General features: G+C 35.8%; 1 long non-coding RNA gene across 1 annotated transcript in view; it reads right to left on the reverse strand.

Annotated features, from left to right (window-relative positions):
- Window positions 1-2,290: 2,290 nt before the first annotated feature.
- The window catches only part of LOC143655137 (uncharacterized), a 32,280-nt gene continuing 15,951 nt past the window's right edge, over window positions 2,291-18,619 (reverse strand). The window contains exons 2-3 of the long non-coding RNA XR_013162058.1: window positions 5,066-5,161; window positions 2,291-2,526 (exon numbers count right to left, since the gene is read on the reverse strand). This is a non-coding gene — a long non-coding RNA (uncharacterized LOC143655137). The remainder of the gene's footprint in view (window positions 2,527-5,065; window positions 5,162-18,619) is intronic.

The raw sequence follows: 18,619 nt of genomic DNA on the forward strand, positions 1-18,619 counted from the left end.
CTTTTGTTTTCCATGATGATGGGCATCTCTTCTTGATTTAGCCAACCACACACGTTTTCTCTCTTCTCAGCAGTTACAGATACAGCAGCCTCCTTTCATACGCTTCTAAGATGCAGTAGCTTTTTTGGCATTGCCAGACACTATGTGCCCTTACAGTTGGTTTTGATGAGGGGAAACCATGCTACTATTCGATTCTTCAAGGATTTGAGTAAGCATGTGTGCTATTACAACACTCTGTAATAGCACTCACCATGTTAAAATGCTATTTATCTATTTTCCTGTCCATCTGAAACTTATGCTATGTGCCCTTAGTACTTAGGAATCTTTTCTGATTTATTTTTCCATCCCAGAATCTAGCATGCTGCCTGACACATAACAGATGCCCAATAAATGTTGAATTCATGCACAAATGAAGATCAGAAAATTTAAATCTATGTAGACACTAAAAAAATTCTTTATATTTCCTGAAGTTAAATGAGACAGAGGGAATATTTATTATTAATAGGTGCCTATGCTGCATCTGGAACATGACAAATGTTACCTCATTTAATCATTCCAAGAACTCATGAGCTATTCTCTTATGAGCTATTCTCTTATTTGCTACCATTTGTTGGTTATTTACCTGTGCAATATATACTATACCCTCTCTTGTAAAGCATTTACGCATTTGATATTTTAATAAGCCCATGAAGCAGGTATTATGTTTCCCATTTTTAAAGCAAAGAAGTTGAGGTACAACAAGTGTATAATTTGGATTTGAACCCAGATCTATTTAACTCCAAAACTCAAAAGTTCCCTACTTTACCCTCATGACTATAAAAAAAAATGGTTGAGATAAATGAGCCATTTATCTCACTATAAATTATTCCCAACTACCAAATAATTTATTGAGTAGCTGTTCATGGCATTTAAATGCCTAAAAGGGATACCAGAATACTGCTGCTTTGTTTTTAGTCTTCGTTCCTCTAATACCTCTATCAACCACTTTCTCCCTGTGTATCTCATATCTAAATCAATTCTAAACAGAAAACCTTAATATTCCCTGCTAAATACAGAGAAACCCTATTGGCTATCTTATAGGCAGCTGGTCCTATGTTAAGCCTACAAGTATACAACTTGGGCTAGCAATTCTTGGTGCAGTTAATTGTAGCCAGATTCTTAACATTACATTTCAGAATGCTTGGCTGCTTTAGGCTAAGGATCTGATTTGGCAGCTTTTCCGAGAAAGGGTCTGTGGGTCTAGCAATTGTTCAGAATTTCATGACTGATGAGGTCTCATATAGAAGATGTTCCCCAAAGCAAGTATGTGATCCTCATCAGTAGGGTCATTTTAAGCACGGTTTTGCTTAAGCAGCATCAAATTCCAATAAGACCTACTGGGTTTATGTAGGGAGCCATTGTGGACTAGTTCGAATATACTTTTACATCCAAAATACCAATACAATGTTAGATGTAAGTAAAAATGTGCATATGTGTGTGCACACAAGCATGTGCTTGTGTGGTGTGTGGGCAGGGTGGGGAGTGGTATGAGAGAGTTGTGGGAGAAGGGTGGCAGACTGAACAGATCATATAATTTTGTTTTCGTACCGTAACAGACACGTCTTCGTATTGCTTCTCATGCAAGGCGTAAAAGCAGAGAAGGGGAGGCAACTGAATAAACAAAAGAGAAAGAGGTTGCCATGCTAATAAAACTGGGTCCTGAGAGGGAAGGAAACTTAGAGGTTAACTAATACAACTCCGTATGGAGAAGGCTATTTTCACTGGCATTGGTAAGAATCAACCATCCACAAAAGGCCAGTTTAGGAGATCATCAGTCTTCATTCTTCATCATTCACAAGGATGATACCAAGGCTGGCATACGTCTTGTGCACAGGTTGTGCATGGCATAATGGCACCCAACAAAAGGAGCAAATGGGGGCTGCCAGGTGTATACCCTATGTAAGGTGCAGTCTCCTAAAAGAAGGCACACCTTTTCCTAATTCATTCTAAGAATAGTGTTGACTTAGGGTATCCCAGGAGACAGGATTCCTCATTGATCCATGCTCTGTAAAGGACTGAACTGTGCCAACATTTGTGAACACCTGTTCTCTGAACCGTACTATAAAATATCACAGAACTAATTACAAGGGATTCTTTCTTTGGGGCTAAAAAGGGGATGCTATCTATCAATTCCATTTAAAGGGCAAAGTATTCCAGGCAATTCAAATTAAACTTTTCTATCGGCCTATTTTGTTGGGGTAACAGTAAATTATCAAGAGGAGACACATTTTTCAACAAAATTTATTGGATGAAACTTCCTCAGGGCTAACTTGCACCACATCTCCCTGAAAGATCTTAAAGGAATAAAACAAATTCCATATACTGCATTATGCATAGTATAGTCAAAAGCAGATTCACATGCTTTCTGTAGAAGGGAAAAATCTCATCGAAGCACCTGATGTTCCTTCTCCCCCAGGAGGAATGCTGTAGATGTTTCTGCAGGGGTTCAGCCACCAATTTGTGGTTTGGTGTGCCAGTAAAGCTGCCCTAGAATTGCATGGAAAATATAAATTGTCTGAGCTCCCTTCCAAATCAAATCATACTGAAAATGGCTCACATAGCTCTCCCCTCAACCATAAGATGTCCCCATTAGTGCCAATTAATGCTGAAACCCTGGCAGTCTGTATGCATGATTCATTAATGAGGAGCTTCGTTTACAGCCAAGAAAGCAAGGCGATAGAGCACCTGCAATAACTTCTTGCCTTCTCCACATAGATCTATATCCTGCTAACTGCTGACCTCTCACCTGGGCAAGCTTTCCTCCTTTTGGCCTAAGGCGGTGTGTGTTCAGGCAGCAGTGGACATCCCACCTAACATTCCACCTAACGTCTCAATCTCCATGCTTACTTAAGACTAAATGTCACTGTGACCCTAAGCCTCCCTTCTTAAATGAAATTTCTAATTCAATTAAGGATGTATGGAGGAGCAGAGACCTCTATTATGCTGTGATACATGCTTTTCTGCAAGGTACCCACTTCATCGGCACCATCTAAATCTGTCGAAGATCCTGCAAGTCTCATTACTAATATATCTTCAGTAATCAAACTGGCTCAGCTAATTTATAATCCTGCTCCATGTCAGAGATGTTGGTTTTCACAGTCTCTACATATAAATATTTAATGTTGCCTGAATATTCCATTGTTGTGACTCCAGATTCCATAGTGATCTTTTTATTTTTCTGCATGGGCAGGCACTGGGACTTGAACCTGGGTCTCTGACATGGCAGGTTAGAATTCTCCACTGAGCCACCATTGCGCCACCCTCCATAGTGATTTTTAAGATCAAAATAGCCAAGGTTAATTTTTTTTTCATTCCCAGCTTCTTCCTCCCTATTTTCCAAAATGGGGGTATAAATGAGAGGTGCCAGGCAATGCTGGGTGTCACTTGGTCTCCCACCTCTGCCTTAGTCAGAACAGTAGCAGCATCAGATTCTAAACAAAAATCTCTGGGTTTTAATTTTAATTAATTTCAAGAGGGAGATGGGCTGAAATGTACTTTTATACTTTCTACCAACAATATGTAAGTAACATTGAAGAGGAAGTGTTTAGGCTACTTAGGAGAATGAGTGATTTTGTTTTTCAAGCACCAATTAAGCCTTTTAGAAATAGTACATTCAATCAATATCCCAGCTGAGCCATTAACAAGCATGTGACCTTGGACCAGTCCCTATACTTCTACAAGCCTCAGTCTGCTCATCTACAAAATGAGAACATTGGATTAGATTTTCTCTTTAGATCCTAATAGCCCTAATGGACTACTATTCTCTGTGCTGATTGCAAATTACTGTGATCTGGCTGATAAAAACCAGTGGCCCGAAACACTCTTGGAATGAATGCTATAGATGTCCAGCTTCTTTCTCCTGCTTGAAGATGGAAGCAGCAGTCATTACCTCAGGCCTTGGGGGCTCCTTACTTGGACTCTGGCTTTCTCAATAGTTGAGATGCATTAATTGACTTGTCTTCTGAGCCTGAGTGCTGCTTCTGAATTGATTAGGGATCTTATATTTTCCTGGTGAGACTGAGCAGTGGCCAGATACTCATAAGTGTTACACTTAAACAAAAGAACACAGTTCTGTTCCCAGGGTGGGAGGTGGTTAGGGTGCAGGTGCCCCAAATTACAGGCCTACTTCAGCCTCTTGTACTTTTTTTTTTTCCTTTTTGGGGTAGAAATCCTACAAATTACCCAGGCAAATTATGCACTTCTGTCATGTTTCGAAAGTCTGAGTCACAATTTTATATATCTCAGAGAGTCAGGATGATGCCAAGTAAACTATATTAACTGTGCTGATATTAATTATGAACCATCAGCACCCACCATGGCCAAGGTTGCCCATGAAGCTCTAGCCTTTAAATTTGTAATAACTTGCCATTTATTTTAAATGAATATTAATACCTGGAAGAATTCAGTAACCGTAATGTTATTTATTTTTTATGTCTAGGTAGCCAGATGAAGAAAACATTAATAATACTGGCTTGTTCTTTTCAGAGAAAAGCAAAAGCCCACAGACTGCACGGACAGAAGTTTTGCAGGGATAACTGTGTCCTTAACAAACCCCCGTATTGCAAAGGATGATAGGACTTTGGCCTCTTTCCCTCAATGGCTATATCAGTGAAATAAGTGCCATAATTTCATTTCTTGTGGAAACTATTCAGATAACCCTTCATACAGAATTATAGCTTCTATTAAAAATGTGTATTCTTTCCCAAAGCCATTTTCCTCTCTTGTTTTAATATGAAAAAACTGAGAGTTCTATCTGCGCATTGGGAAAGAATTATTATCCCTGTCAAGCTCCTTAGGGGGCCTGATTAATATAAGAACTGCTTCCTTCTGACTAATGATGGTCCGGGCGGAGGAGCCTTCCCCAAACAATAGTGTAATTCAAGTCTTTTGTATCTGGTATGTTTTTGACAGATTGGTCAATAGCTCCTGCCGAAGAAAAGTATTCCTCTCAATTTCAATCACAAGAGAACCTCTACAGAAATTCTCAAGTCTGATAATTAGACTGAACTTTAAACGTCAGACTCACCTGGGGCACTCTTGTCTCCATGGACATGTTGACTTCTAAAGAGAAGGCTATACCGTGGAGTGTGGCGGACAGATGATAGCCAAAGGTCAGTGTGTCCTGTGTGTAGTACAAAGACAACCAGGTAAAAATCTTACACTTTATGATTATATGAGAAGGCAAACAATAATAAAAGCTAGCATGTATTGAACACTTAGCTTGCACCAGGTAATCTTCCAAGGGCTCTACATCCATTAACTAATTAATTCCTCACACCGATCTTAGATGGTAGTTACTATTACTACCATGTTAAGTTTATAAATGAGGAAACTGAGGCATGGAAAAGCCAGGTAACTTGCCCAATGTACACAGATATCAAGTAGCAAAGTCAGACTTTGAACCCGAGTCCACAATCTGATCTCCGCACTGTTACCTTGTGTAATAAGTGCACACTGTTGAAGGTAAGCAACACACAAAACAGTATAAGAAGGCAACAGGGATGATTTAGAATCCCACAACCTAGAAAACAGTCACTTTTAATATTTGGGTGTGTTTTAATCTATTTCTATTTTCTGTTTTTATATGAGTTTACAATTTTATATAATTCGTAGGACTATGATACGTACTTTGTTTTGTTTGCATTTTTCTATGTCATTATTTTTTAATGTGATTTGGTAAAGGCTGCTAATGCTCCATCATTTGGGTAATCTGACTTCATTCTTTCCTTCCCACATTGCAAACTTGTCTTGGAAGTCTTCGCTGACAACAAAGGGCAGTGAGGATTCACAGAAATACAGTGAGGGGCACAGAGGTGGCAAATATAAATTTTGTTCTGTTGTTTCTTGATGGTTTAATTTTATAAATTCCTTTTCTTTGATGGATATTTAATTCTAGTTGTGATTGTACCCAAATGGCTGGTGATAGATTTGGTACGGTAGAGCAAAAAATGCAGCTTTGGGGTGGCTTGAATTTAGCCATTTCCCTTTTAATTGGCTCAAAGAAACTTGCACTGAGAGAAAAGCGGGTCCCGCTAAGCCCTCAAGGTACGTATTTTAAAAATGGCCAAAGTCAGACCCCCAGGCCCTATTGCTATCAGTCACTCAACCCAGGTTATTCAGAAACGTGAGTACCAGTTCACTGGGAGAGCCTAGCAGAAGAAGGGTGACCTTTACAGTCCTGCCTGAGCAGTATTCTGCATTCTGCAGTCCTGAAATTGCTGGAAAATCGAGCATTCCATGACTGTGGCACCCTTTGGTGCCACCACGGTGCAGCTCAGGGCAATAACAACCCAGAAAATAACCTCCCAATGGTCCTGCCTTTCCACTGCAGAGTGGGGTCTTGAGCCAAGATCTCCTGATGCCCAGTTTTTACTTTTTCCAGTGCATAGGCTTAAAAAATTTTAGAATATTCTGGAATTTAAGTATTTATTAAATACCGAGTATATGCCTAGAACTGTACTATGGGGGAGTGGAAGAAGGATCCAAAATAGTATTGACCTTTATTTCAGCTTCTCCTTTTTCCTCATGGGGTCCAAATTCCTGAATGTCTGAGCTGTGTGATCTTGCCACCTCACTATACTGGGTATTCCCTATGCCTTCTGGAAAATAAGGCCCATTTAAAAGTGGGGGTATCATTTGAAAAATGGACATGACCTTTGATGACAGAACTCTGCTTAAAAACTCAAAAAGATAAAACTTGTATGCTATAATTTTTAAATACACAAGCTTACCTCCAGAGAAATACAGTAAGCTCATGTCACACACATACACACACACACATACACACACAAATATTCCTTCAAGCCATGCCTTTGTTTATCATTGAGGAGTTTCTGCATTGGGGAATCTTTTCTTATACAGCTAATCTTAATCTCAAATGCAGCAGTTTATCTATTTCTTCCTTTTAAGTCTTCAGTAAAATAAGAGAACAGCTGGTCCCAATCCTTTTTATGTCAATTTTTCACACACTGGGAGACTTAAAATGGCGAAATAGGTCAAGCCTCCTGATTATAGCATCAGACTTGAAACTCACATAACCTTGATTCTTTTAGCTCCCTACATGTGGGAAAGAGAATGGAGGTAATAACTAGTGTTTGGCAGAATTCCATATACTGCCCATAATTTTACTTTTTTGGCCCAAATTTGTCTCGATCATATTTTCTCTCTTCTTTAGTAAAATAGCTAGGGAAAATACACAGAAAAATCAGCAAAATTCCTTCTGATTGCAATTGGAGAAAACCCTAAAAGGAGATGAGAAAATCCTCTGAGTCTTCTTGTGTTTTATTAAAGAAAACTTGTGGCCCTTGAGATTCTAGAATTGTTAGCCCTTAGATAAATCATAAAGATCCAGGAGTTCTGACTTCTGGCAGTAGATTGGTGAGACCAATCCTCTCACAGATAATAAATCCAAATAGCACTTTTTAAAAAGCAGCTAGTTTAAGACCAGAGAGTGGACCAAAGCAGGCAGAAAATGGAGAAGAGACTCTTTTAAGAAAGATGAGCTGCAACTCATCTTGCTATCTCGGGCCTTTTTACCTAACATATATCAAGAACACAACTTCATATACTTGAGATGTCAGATGGTATAGTTTTTGGAGAAATCTTGAAAGAGAAGAGACTGCAGGGGATGTCAGCCTGAAAATAAGCATATAAAATAAATCTAAATTCCTGGCTGACTATTAAATTGTGCATGTACAGAGGAGACCTATGGGTGGGTGGTGGGGAGCAGTGGGTGGAGGCTGAAATTACTGAGTGGACAGTTCACCTGTTGTCAATGCAGAGGAGGCAAAGCTTGGCTGTCAAATTAATCACCTGCTAGAATAAAAATCTCTCAAGATAAATATATCCAAATCTAGAGTCTCTATAATGTACTGTTCATAATGCCTTATATGCAAATAAAAATCAAAAGCCATGTAAACCTAAAGGAAAAATGTGACCCTCACTTATGAAAAAAACTCAATAAATTGAAACAAACCCCAGATGTTGCAATGAGTAGACAAGGACTTTCTCATAACTATGCTTATGATCTTAAAGGGAAATGTGTGCATAAAAGATGAACAGATGGGGACTCTCAGCACAGAAACTGAAAAAAGAGCAAAATGGGAATTACAGATCTGAAAGTTACAATAGTTAAAATGAAAATTTTGCTAGAGGAGCTAAAGACCAGTTTTGAAATGGATGGCAGAAGAGTCAGTAAACTAAAAGACAGATCAATAGAAAATGTCCAGTCTGAAATCAGAAAAAAGAGAGGCAAAACAGACTGGAGCAGATGATCAGAGATCTGTGGGACAAAACCAAGAAGCCTAACACACATAATTTGAATCAGAAGGTGAGACGAGAGAATGGGGTAGAACAACGACAACAAAACGTATTGAGAAAATAATGGCCCCAAATTTGGCAAATTTGGTAAAAGACATAAATTTATAGGTCTAAGAAGCTCATGAACAACATGTAGTATAAATACAAAAAAAAATCACACATACGTGCATCCTAATCAAATTTTTGAAATCAAGAACTAAGGAGAAGATCTTGAAAGTAACCAGAGGTAAAAGAATCATTGACTACAAGGGAAAGCAATTCAAATGAAGGTAATTTTGCACCAGTCAAAATGGAAGACAGAAACAATTGAATATATTAAAGTACTTAAAGAGAGAAAGAAAAACCTGTCAAACCAGACTTATAAATAAGAAAAGTGAAGCTTCAAAAATGAAAGTGAAATAAAGAGATTTTAGATGAGAACTGAGAGAATTTATTCTCAAAAGTCTTGTATTACAAGAAATGCTGAAGAAAGCTATTTAGCTAAAAGAAAATGACACCAGATTGTAAGTAGGATCTATCAGAAAGAATAAATATTGCCATAAATTATAGATATGTGGATAAATATAACTATATTTATATATGTGTGTGTATATCTATATCCTTGTATCTATTTATATACATGTTTCTTTAAAAGACATATAACAGTTGAAAGCAAAAATTACAACACTGTATTGTGGAGTTTATAATATGTGTACATATATATTGCAGTATATGATTGTACATAATGGCAATAATAGCACAAAATATGGGAGGAGGGCAGTAAATGGAATCACACTTGCAAGCTTCTAGTATTTTATGTAATGTAGTTCAAGAATCACTCTAAGTTGCATATTATAATCCACAGAGAAACCTATAAAAATAATCGAAGGGGGATAGCTAAAAAGGCAATGGCTGAATAAAATGGAATATTATATATATTTTTAATAATCTAAAAAAACAGAAAAGGGAAAATAGGAGAACAAACACTGATGATACAAATAAGAAATATATAGCACAGCTGTTAATCTAAATCCAATCACACCATTAATCATATTAAATATAAATATAATAAACAGAACAACTAAAAGGTAGCAACTGTGAAATGGAATACAAGATCCAGTCATGTGTTACCTATAAGAGACACTTTTTAAAAATAAAAAATAAAAAACAGATAAGTTGAAATTAAAAGGATAGAAAAAGATATGCCATGCTGGAAAGGCTGTATTTATGTCAGACAAAATAGGTTTTTTTAAAGACTAAGTTCAAAATGGGCAATTAAAAATGATAAAAGGGATAATAAATTAGGAAGTTATAGAAATTATAGGCTTCTTTGCTTCTGACAATAAGAGAGTTTCTATATACATGAAGGGAACTGAGAACACTGAGAAACCAAGAGAATAAATATATTAAATAGATTAAAGTAAAATCATTTTTGGATATTTCAGCATCCTTCCCTCAATAATTGATATATAGCAATTAGAGCAAAAAATCAGTAAGGATGTGAAAAAGATATGGAACATCTAAATGACACTATCAACCATCTCTACCCAATTGACAATAATAGAAAATTACACTTTACAACTAGAGAATGCATATTCAAGGGCAGATGAAATAATTGCCAAGATAGACCACTTATGTTGGCTATAAAGCAAGTTCATTAAATTTCAAAGACTGAAATCATAGAAAAACCATTCTCTGACCACAATGAAATTGAATTATAAGTCAGTAATTCTAATAATTGTTTGTTAGCTGGAAAATTCCCAAATATTTGGAAATTAACCAGTATGGTTGAAACTAACCATAAAGCAAAGAATGAAATCATAAGGGAAAGATAAAATAATCTGAACTGAATTATAATAAAATTAAAATATATCAAAATGAGACAGCTAAAGGTGGATATGTAGAGGGAGAGTTTTTCTTTTTGCTTTGAATATTTGCATGGGAAAGAAAAAAGAATTAAGAGAAGCTATCACAGTTGCCTATTTAGGAAGCTATAAAAAGACAATCAAGGTAAATCTAAAATAAGTAGAAGAAAGGAAACAATAAAAGTGATAACAGGTATAATCAAAAATGGAAAATAGAGGGCAGGCCACAGTGGCTCAGCAGGCAGAGTTTTCACCTGCTGTGCTGGAGACCCAGGTTTGATTCCTGGTGCCTGCCCATGCAAAACAAAACAAAGCAAAACAATTAAAAATGAAAACAGAGAAAATTAACAAAGCAGGAAATTAGTTCTTTGGAAGTATTAATAAAATTGATAAACACCTGACAAACTGACGTAATAAACCAAATAAAATACCTAAATTTACCAATATCAGGAATGAAAAATAGGATAGTACAAAATCTATGAAATTCTAAGGAAAATGAGGGAATATTAAGAAATCTTTATGCCAGTAAACTTGACAACATAGATGATGAACAGATTCCTTGAAAAACACAATTCACTATAAGGACTCAAGAAGAAATAAAAATCTGAGTAGACTTAGATACCAAAAAAGGCATTTGCTATTTGGAAAATTCCCTGCAAAGAAAACTCTAGGCCTGGATGACTTCACTATTGAATTATTTCAGACATTTATTGAAGAATGATTCCAATCCTAAACAAATTCTTTCAGATAAGAGAGGAAGAGAAAATATTTCCAAACTCATTTGATATGAGATTAACACCACTGTGAAGCAAAACCTTTTGAAGACATGATGGGGAAAGAAAATTATATAGAAATATCCACCAAAAAAATTGTGCAAAACTGCTTAAAATAATAGCAAATCAAATGCAATAATGTCTAAAAAAATGATAATGCATCAGGGCCAAGTGATATTTAACCAAGTAATTAAAGATGGTTTTGGTATTTAAAAATCAATCGATGGGGGCTGTACAAGGGTAGTTCAGTGGTAGAATTGCTGCCTGCCATGCAGGGATCTGGGTTCAATTCCCAGCCCATGCACTTCCTAAAAACAAACAAACAAACAAGGAAACAAAAATAAAGAAGAACAAAAATTTAAAAAATGGTGCTGCAATAACGGTATACTAAAATGGAAAAAGAATGAAATGTGACCTCCACCACAGAGCATACAAAAAAGAGTTGGTCAATGAATTCCCCTATGTTCTAGTTTGTTAGCTGCTGGAATGCAATATGCCAGAAACGTAATGGCTTTTAAAAAGGAGAATTTAATAAGTTGCTAGTTTACAGTTCTAAGGCCAAGAAAATGTCCCAAATAAAACAAGTCTATAGAAATGTCCATTCAAAGGCATCCAGAAAAAGATACCTTGGTTCAAGAAGGCCGATGAAGTTCAGGGTTTCTCAAGTGAGAAGACCACATGGCAAACACAGTCACAGTTTCTCTCTTGGCTGGAAGGGCACATGGCCTGCTAGCCATGTGTCATCTGCTAGCTTCTTCTCCTGGCTTCCTGTTTCATGAAGCTCCCCGGGAGGCATTTTCCTTCTTTATCTCCAAGGGTCATTGGCTGTAGACTCTCTGATTCTTGGTGCTGCAGCATTCTCTGCTCTCTCCGACTCTCTCATCCTCCAAAATGTTTCCTTTTTTATCAAGACACACCCAAATGGGTGGAGACACATCTCTCCTAATCCAGTTTAACAACCACTATTGACTGGGTTACTCCAGGGAGATAATCTAATTACAGATTCAAACATACAGTATTGAATAGGGATTATTCTGCCATAACAAAATGGGATTTTGATTAAAACATGGCTTTTCTAGGGTCCATACATTCTTTCAAACCAGCACACCCTATATTGTTAGAATACAAGAGAAAAGAACATATGATCTATTAAATGTTATTCTTTCCATTGATAATATCAAAACATACGCCCAAATAAAAAAAATCCATTTATGATTAAAAAAAAAAACCTCTTAGCAAACTAAGAATAGAAAAGACTTCTTCATCCTGATGAAGGGCCTCTATAAAAAAGTCTATAGCTCATATGTTTCTCCTAAGATTGAGACTCATGCAATGGAATCTGCTCCTGCCACTCTATTCAGCATTGTATTAGAACACCTAGCTATTGCAGTAAGGGAGCAATAGAATTTAGAAACTTAAAGAATGGAATTGGAGAAGTTAGATTATTCTTATTCAGAGGCAACATGATTGTTTTTGTAGGAAGATTGTTTTATAGGAACAACAACATTTCTCATACTAGTAAGTGACATTTAGAAGATCTTAGGATAAAAGACCATTACGTACAAATGTGTTGTAGTTCTGTATTCTAGGAGCAAACAGTTGGAAAAGAAAAATGTGAACATTTCTTTTAAAGTTGTATCAACATATCCATAAAATACATAAGAATACATTTTTGAAGCTCATGCAAAAGCCTCTATTTTTAAAATCATACAACATTGCTGAGAGAAAATAAAGTAGCATAAACAAATGGAAAGATGCATTATATTTATGGCTTGAAATACCCAATATTTTAAAAAATATCTTTATTGAGAAATCTTCATACACATACAGTCCATCCATAGTATATAATCAATGGCTCACAATATCATCACACAGTTAGTTGTGTATTCATCACCATGATCATTTTTAGAATCTTTGCATTACTCCAGAAAAAGAAAAAAAAAAAAAAAAGAAAAACTCATACATCCCTTACTCCTTACCCTTGCCTCTCATTGACCACTAGTATTCCAATCTACCCAACTATTTTTTTACCCTTTATCCCCTCTATTATTTATTTATTTTTAATCCTTATTTCCAATATTGTTAAGGTCCCCATTTTCACCACATTAATGTATAGCTAAATTTTAAGTGGCATTTTTATGGAAATTGACAAGTTATACTAAAATTTATGTGGATATGCAAAGGACATAGATTTGCCAAAATAATCTTGAAAAAAAAGCTGGAGAACTTAATCTGCCAGACTTCAAAAATTACTCTACATTATATTTATCAATGTGGTTTCGGTCTAAAAAAAAAGACAAATTGATCAATGGAACAGCATAGAGAGTTCAAAATGGCCTCACACTTATATGGCCAAGCAATTTTCAATATAGATACCAAGTCATTTCAGTGAGGAAAGAATATTCTTCACAACAGAAGTTGATGGAACAACTGAATAGCTATATGGAGCAAAAGAACTTCAACCTCCATCTTAGACCATATGCAAACATAGATAATAGAATTCTACATAAAAACAAAATCTAAAAAGCTTTCAGAAAGCAGCATAAGAGATTATTTCCATCAATATTAAAAACATTAAGAAGATAACTAAGCAAGCTACAGTTTTGGAAAAAAGTATTCAAAATGCATATTTACAAAACCTATATCTGACAAAGTGCTTAAATCCAGAATATATTCAGAATCTCTGTAACTCGTTAATAAAACTAAAATTAACCCCATAAAAATATGGGCAGTAAACCTGTACAGACACTTCACAAATTAAGCTATACAAGTGGCCAATAAACACATGAAAAAGTACTCAGCATGATTAGACACCAGGAAAATGCAAATTAAAATGATAAATCACCAAATACTCAGTAAAAATGGCCAAAGTTTAAAACACTAACACTGATAATGAAGGGATGTGGAGCAACTGAACTCATATACAATTTGTAAAATTGTATACCTTCTTTGAAAAAAAATGTTTGGCAATTTCTTTTAAACTGTTCACTCTTTGACCCAATATTCCACTTCTAGGTATTTTGAAAAAAGGAAACATATATCCACGCAAAGACCTGGGCAAGAATGTTGATGGCAGCTTTAATCACAATATATAAAAACTGAAAAAAAAATCAAATGTTCCCCTGTAACATTTTGGATAAACAGTCTATTCTATAGACATACAACAGAATTTTATTCAACAATAATAGTGGATGATCTATAGTTTAACTGACAACATGGGTGACTATTACAAATAATGCGCAAAATGAAAGAAACCAGACACAAACATATTGTGAAATGATTATATTTATGTAAAGTTTTAGAACAGACAAAATTTTTCTAACATAAAATTCTAATGTAAAATAGTTGCTGGGCTGGGAAGAGTGGATTTTGCAAGAAAGGGACACAATAAAACTTCCTAGGAAGGGCACAGCTCCCTATATTGTGATACAGGTATAGAGTGTGGGTTACCCAGTTGTATCTATTTTTTAGAATTGTTCAGCCAATATTTGTATATTTTACTATATGTGAAATTTACGTCAACAAAAAAGAAATTGAAGTACTACTACCACTAATAATAATCTAGTGGTAGATAGAGAATGGTGAAAGGTATAGAGAAAACAAGAATGGCAGAAGGTTGATAATTGTAGAATCTGAATGATAGAACATGGAGGTTCAGTATACTAATTTGATTGCTTTTCTAAGTTTGAAATTTTCTACAATAAAAAGTTAAAAATAATTGTTATGCAATACAAATAGTAAAATGACAATTATTGAAAAATGGGATTATCTAATAATCCACTCTAGTCAGTTAAGGCTTAAACCCTTATTAGATTTTATCTAAAAATTTAAATCCAACCACACACACAAAGAAGACTTTAAATTTACTTTAATAATCAATTGGAAAAAATCAATAAGAAGATGACCCAATTAAATGTTGGCAAAAATCTGAACAGACACGTCACTAAAATATCCAGATGGGAGATAAGCAAACAGAAAGATGTTCAACATCATTATCCATTAGGACAATGCAAGTTAAAACTACAATGAGATGTTGCTAAGCACCCATTAGAATGGCTAAAGTTAAAATGATTGACAGTACTAAATGTTGGCAAGGACTTGGAAGAACTGAAGGAAGTATAGACTCAAACATATACTTACCAAACTATCCAACAGTTCCACTCCTAGGTATTTACCAAAGGGGAATAAAAACATGTCCACACAAAGACATACACAGGAATGTCTAGAGCAATTTATTTCAAAAATAATAAAAAAAGTGAGAAACATCCCAAATATTTCATGGCTGGTGAGCAGAATAACAAATTTGGGTATATCCATACCATGGAGGATACTAAATGTAATTCAGCAATAAAGAGGAACAGACTGCTGATTTGACAACATGGCTAAAACTCAGTAGCATTATGCTAAGTGAAATAAGCAAGGAAAGTATTGCATATCATTTAATTCCTTTTCTATGAAATTCTAGGAATAGCAGAAATACGGTGGTTAGAAAGCAAATCAGTGGTTGCCAGGGATCGGAGGGTGGGAGAAGGCAGCTGACTGCACAATGGCATATGAAAACTTTTTAGGATGTTAGAAATGTTATATATCATGCCTGATAGAAGTTATATAATTGCATACCTTTGACAAGACTCATGAAATTGGGCACTTTGAAAGTACAAATTTTGCAAAAGTTAAATTAAAAAAAATGATTGGGAATGTGGTCCTACATAACACAGAATCTATCTTCAATGGGAAGTTTAATTTTCTTCTTGGTATTGTTTGTGATAAAATGGCAAGTATGATCACAGAAAATGCAGAGGCACAAAACTCATTAAACATGAAGGTGCAGAACAGAAACGGGCTTATACTTTGGCGCAGACACTAAAAGGCTAAGGAAACATCTAAGTTTGTTTAGACTCAGGCCTATGACTCATTCATAGACAAAAGTTCTCCCAGTGAAATTAATACACTATGTAGCTTTAAATACCCAGTTCCCAGCTCAGTTCTATGTAAAGAGTAACTTGTTACAGGATATCCTACTTACTGACCATACTCTATGGTCACAAGTACATCTCCAAAAAGTTGTTTCACAGTGTCCTTTCAGTCTTATGTTCTGAGTCAGAGGAGAGAGAACTCATTTTTTGACATTTGAAGTAGAGAAAAATAGGCACTGAAAATAATTTGTCTACATCAAGAGATAAATGGAACTACAAAGGCAATTATTTGACTAGTGGTGGTATCAACCTATCCACAACATTTTTTGGTCAATTGTTTTAAGAATAAAAAGTTCAAAATATATCTTGGTATTGCCTCCTTACAAATTTAGAATGTCAGTAATCTCCCTGACATCTTTAAGTTCCTCATTGTCCTTTCTGGTACCTCAGGTTGTAGGACACAAAGGAGACAATGGGCATTACTTGGGTTTGAGTAGAGGCTCACATAGAGAAAACTGGCAATTCTGAGGCTTCTGACGATTTCCTAACACTGTTTGCAGTCACTTATGAAGGTCTGGCAGCAGTGCAGGAAAGATCTGACAGAGAGGATCCAGGGCGTGCCTGCTTCTAAACTCAATGCCAAAAGTCACCGTTCTCCGGCTCCTTCTCAGAGCTGTGTCTAGCAACAGGTATTTCTAGAAACAAGACTGTCTATGTGCATGAGGTGAGGGTATTGAAGGGAGGGAAAGGGACAATGGGAAGACAATGCATTCATATCTTCCGTATAGTACTTGGCTGAGTCTATCTACCATATTTATTAGGTCTGACTCTTAGCCAAATGGCAGAAATCAGTGGGTAGAACAGAAAGGGCTTGGTGACATGATCAGGTATGACAATCAAGCAGAGAATTCTTGCTCCAGAAACTGAGTGCTAGGTAACACCATTCATATTGCTAGAAAAACAGGAAAAGTGGATATTGTGTTGAGATAACTGGAAGGATAAGCCATGTAAGAGATACATGTGCAAATTCAACAAGACTCTTAAACCATGGTGCAAATATAGTTATCCCATTGTTATTTCTTTCTATATACTGTCATGCCTTTTTTGAATAGCTTCCTCAATTCCTCAATGTATTTAAACTTAGCTTCTTTTAGTTCTTGGAATACTCCTTGCTCTTTCTCACCTCTGTTATTGTGCATATGCTGTTCTTTCTTGAATGTTCAAATGTTCTTCCTTTCTGTCTAGGCCTCTTTCCTTGACTAACTCTGTTTACCACCCCTTACCCCCAAGTTCTAAACTTTGCCATCATTTCCTCTTGGAAGCCTTCCTTGCACCATCCCCAACCTCCCCAAGCTCAAATTAGGTTCTCTTTGATGTATTTCTACTTCCTTTGTCATATTGCTTATCACCAGCATAAAAATTGGACCCTTAATTGTCTGTCTTCACCAAAAGAGTATAAACTCTACTAAGAGAGAAGAAATGCCCTGCCAATATTTAAGTTAAAAGATAATACTAAAGGTGGTGTGATGGTGGCTCAGTGGCAGAATTCTCACCTGCCATGCTGGAGACCTGGGTTTGATTCCCTGATCCTACCCATGCAAAAAAAAAGATAAATAAAATAAAATTGAATACTTTTAAATTGCCTAGAAAATTTAGGCAAAAGATAAACAAACTACAAAGACACCCCAATTTTCATTCTTTGTGTTTGTTATAATTTATACTTTCAACCTTCTATCAATTTATGTACTAATTATATAATGCATATGTGTGTATGTGTGGTGAGAGAGACAGACAAGAGAGAAATACTATAAAAAGCAGTGAACTAAGAACAAAGAAACAGAGCTCTCAATGCAATTCTATCTTTGAATAACAGTATGGCTTAAAAGTGACATTTAAATATTCTAGGCTTAAATTTTATTACCTGTACTAAGAAGAGGTAGGAAAAGAAAAGTTTTATACACGTACAGATATAAGATTCTGTGACTCTGTGAAAAATAGACAACCAAGAAGAACCTAAGGCTTATTAGTTGTCAAATGTAAACAGGGATGATTAGAAGCCAGGTAAAAATTATGTTGATATTAAAAAATATGTGAGTAGAAATTGGGCGGGCCGCGGTGGCTCAGCGGGCAAGAGTGCTTGCCTGCCATGCCGGAGGACCCCGGTTCGATTCCCGGCCCCAGCCCATGTAAAAAACAAACAAACAAACAAAATATAATAAAAACAAGAAAATGTTTAAAGATGTTTCCCTTTCTTCCTCCCTTCCTTCCTTCCATCCTTCCTTCCTTCTCTCTGTCTTTCCTTCCCTTCCTTCCTCTCTCTTAAAAAAAAAAAAAAAAATGTGAGTAGAAATGAATTTCAAATTTCTGTCAAAAAAACACTATTTGAAATGCCAGGAGTTTTTGAAAAATAACAATTTTATATCTCCATTCTTCAATTTTGACTTTTCATATTGCAAATATTTAGCTAAGCTTACCAGTAGACGTATTCATCAAGATGCCAGAAGTTCACATCACACAGAATGAATCAAGAGCAGCTAGTTGGCATTGGTAAAGAATTTCTACTAATATTTAATATAGATGAGGGACAAAATGGAGATTGTAGACACAAATCTAGTACTTGGATACCTGCAAAGATAAATTGCTAATAGGGCAGTACATCATTTTCAAATAAATGTATGGTATTTAACCAAGAGCAGAGAAGTAGAAATCATTTTACCTGTTTGGAAAA

This window comes from Tamandua tetradactyla, chromosome 14, assembly GCF_023851605.1.
Source record: "Tamandua tetradactyla isolate mTamTet1 chromosome 14, mTamTet1.pri, whole genome shotgun sequence".
NCBI lineage: Eukaryota > Metazoa > Chordata > Mammalia > Pilosa > Myrmecophagidae > Tamandua > Tamandua tetradactyla.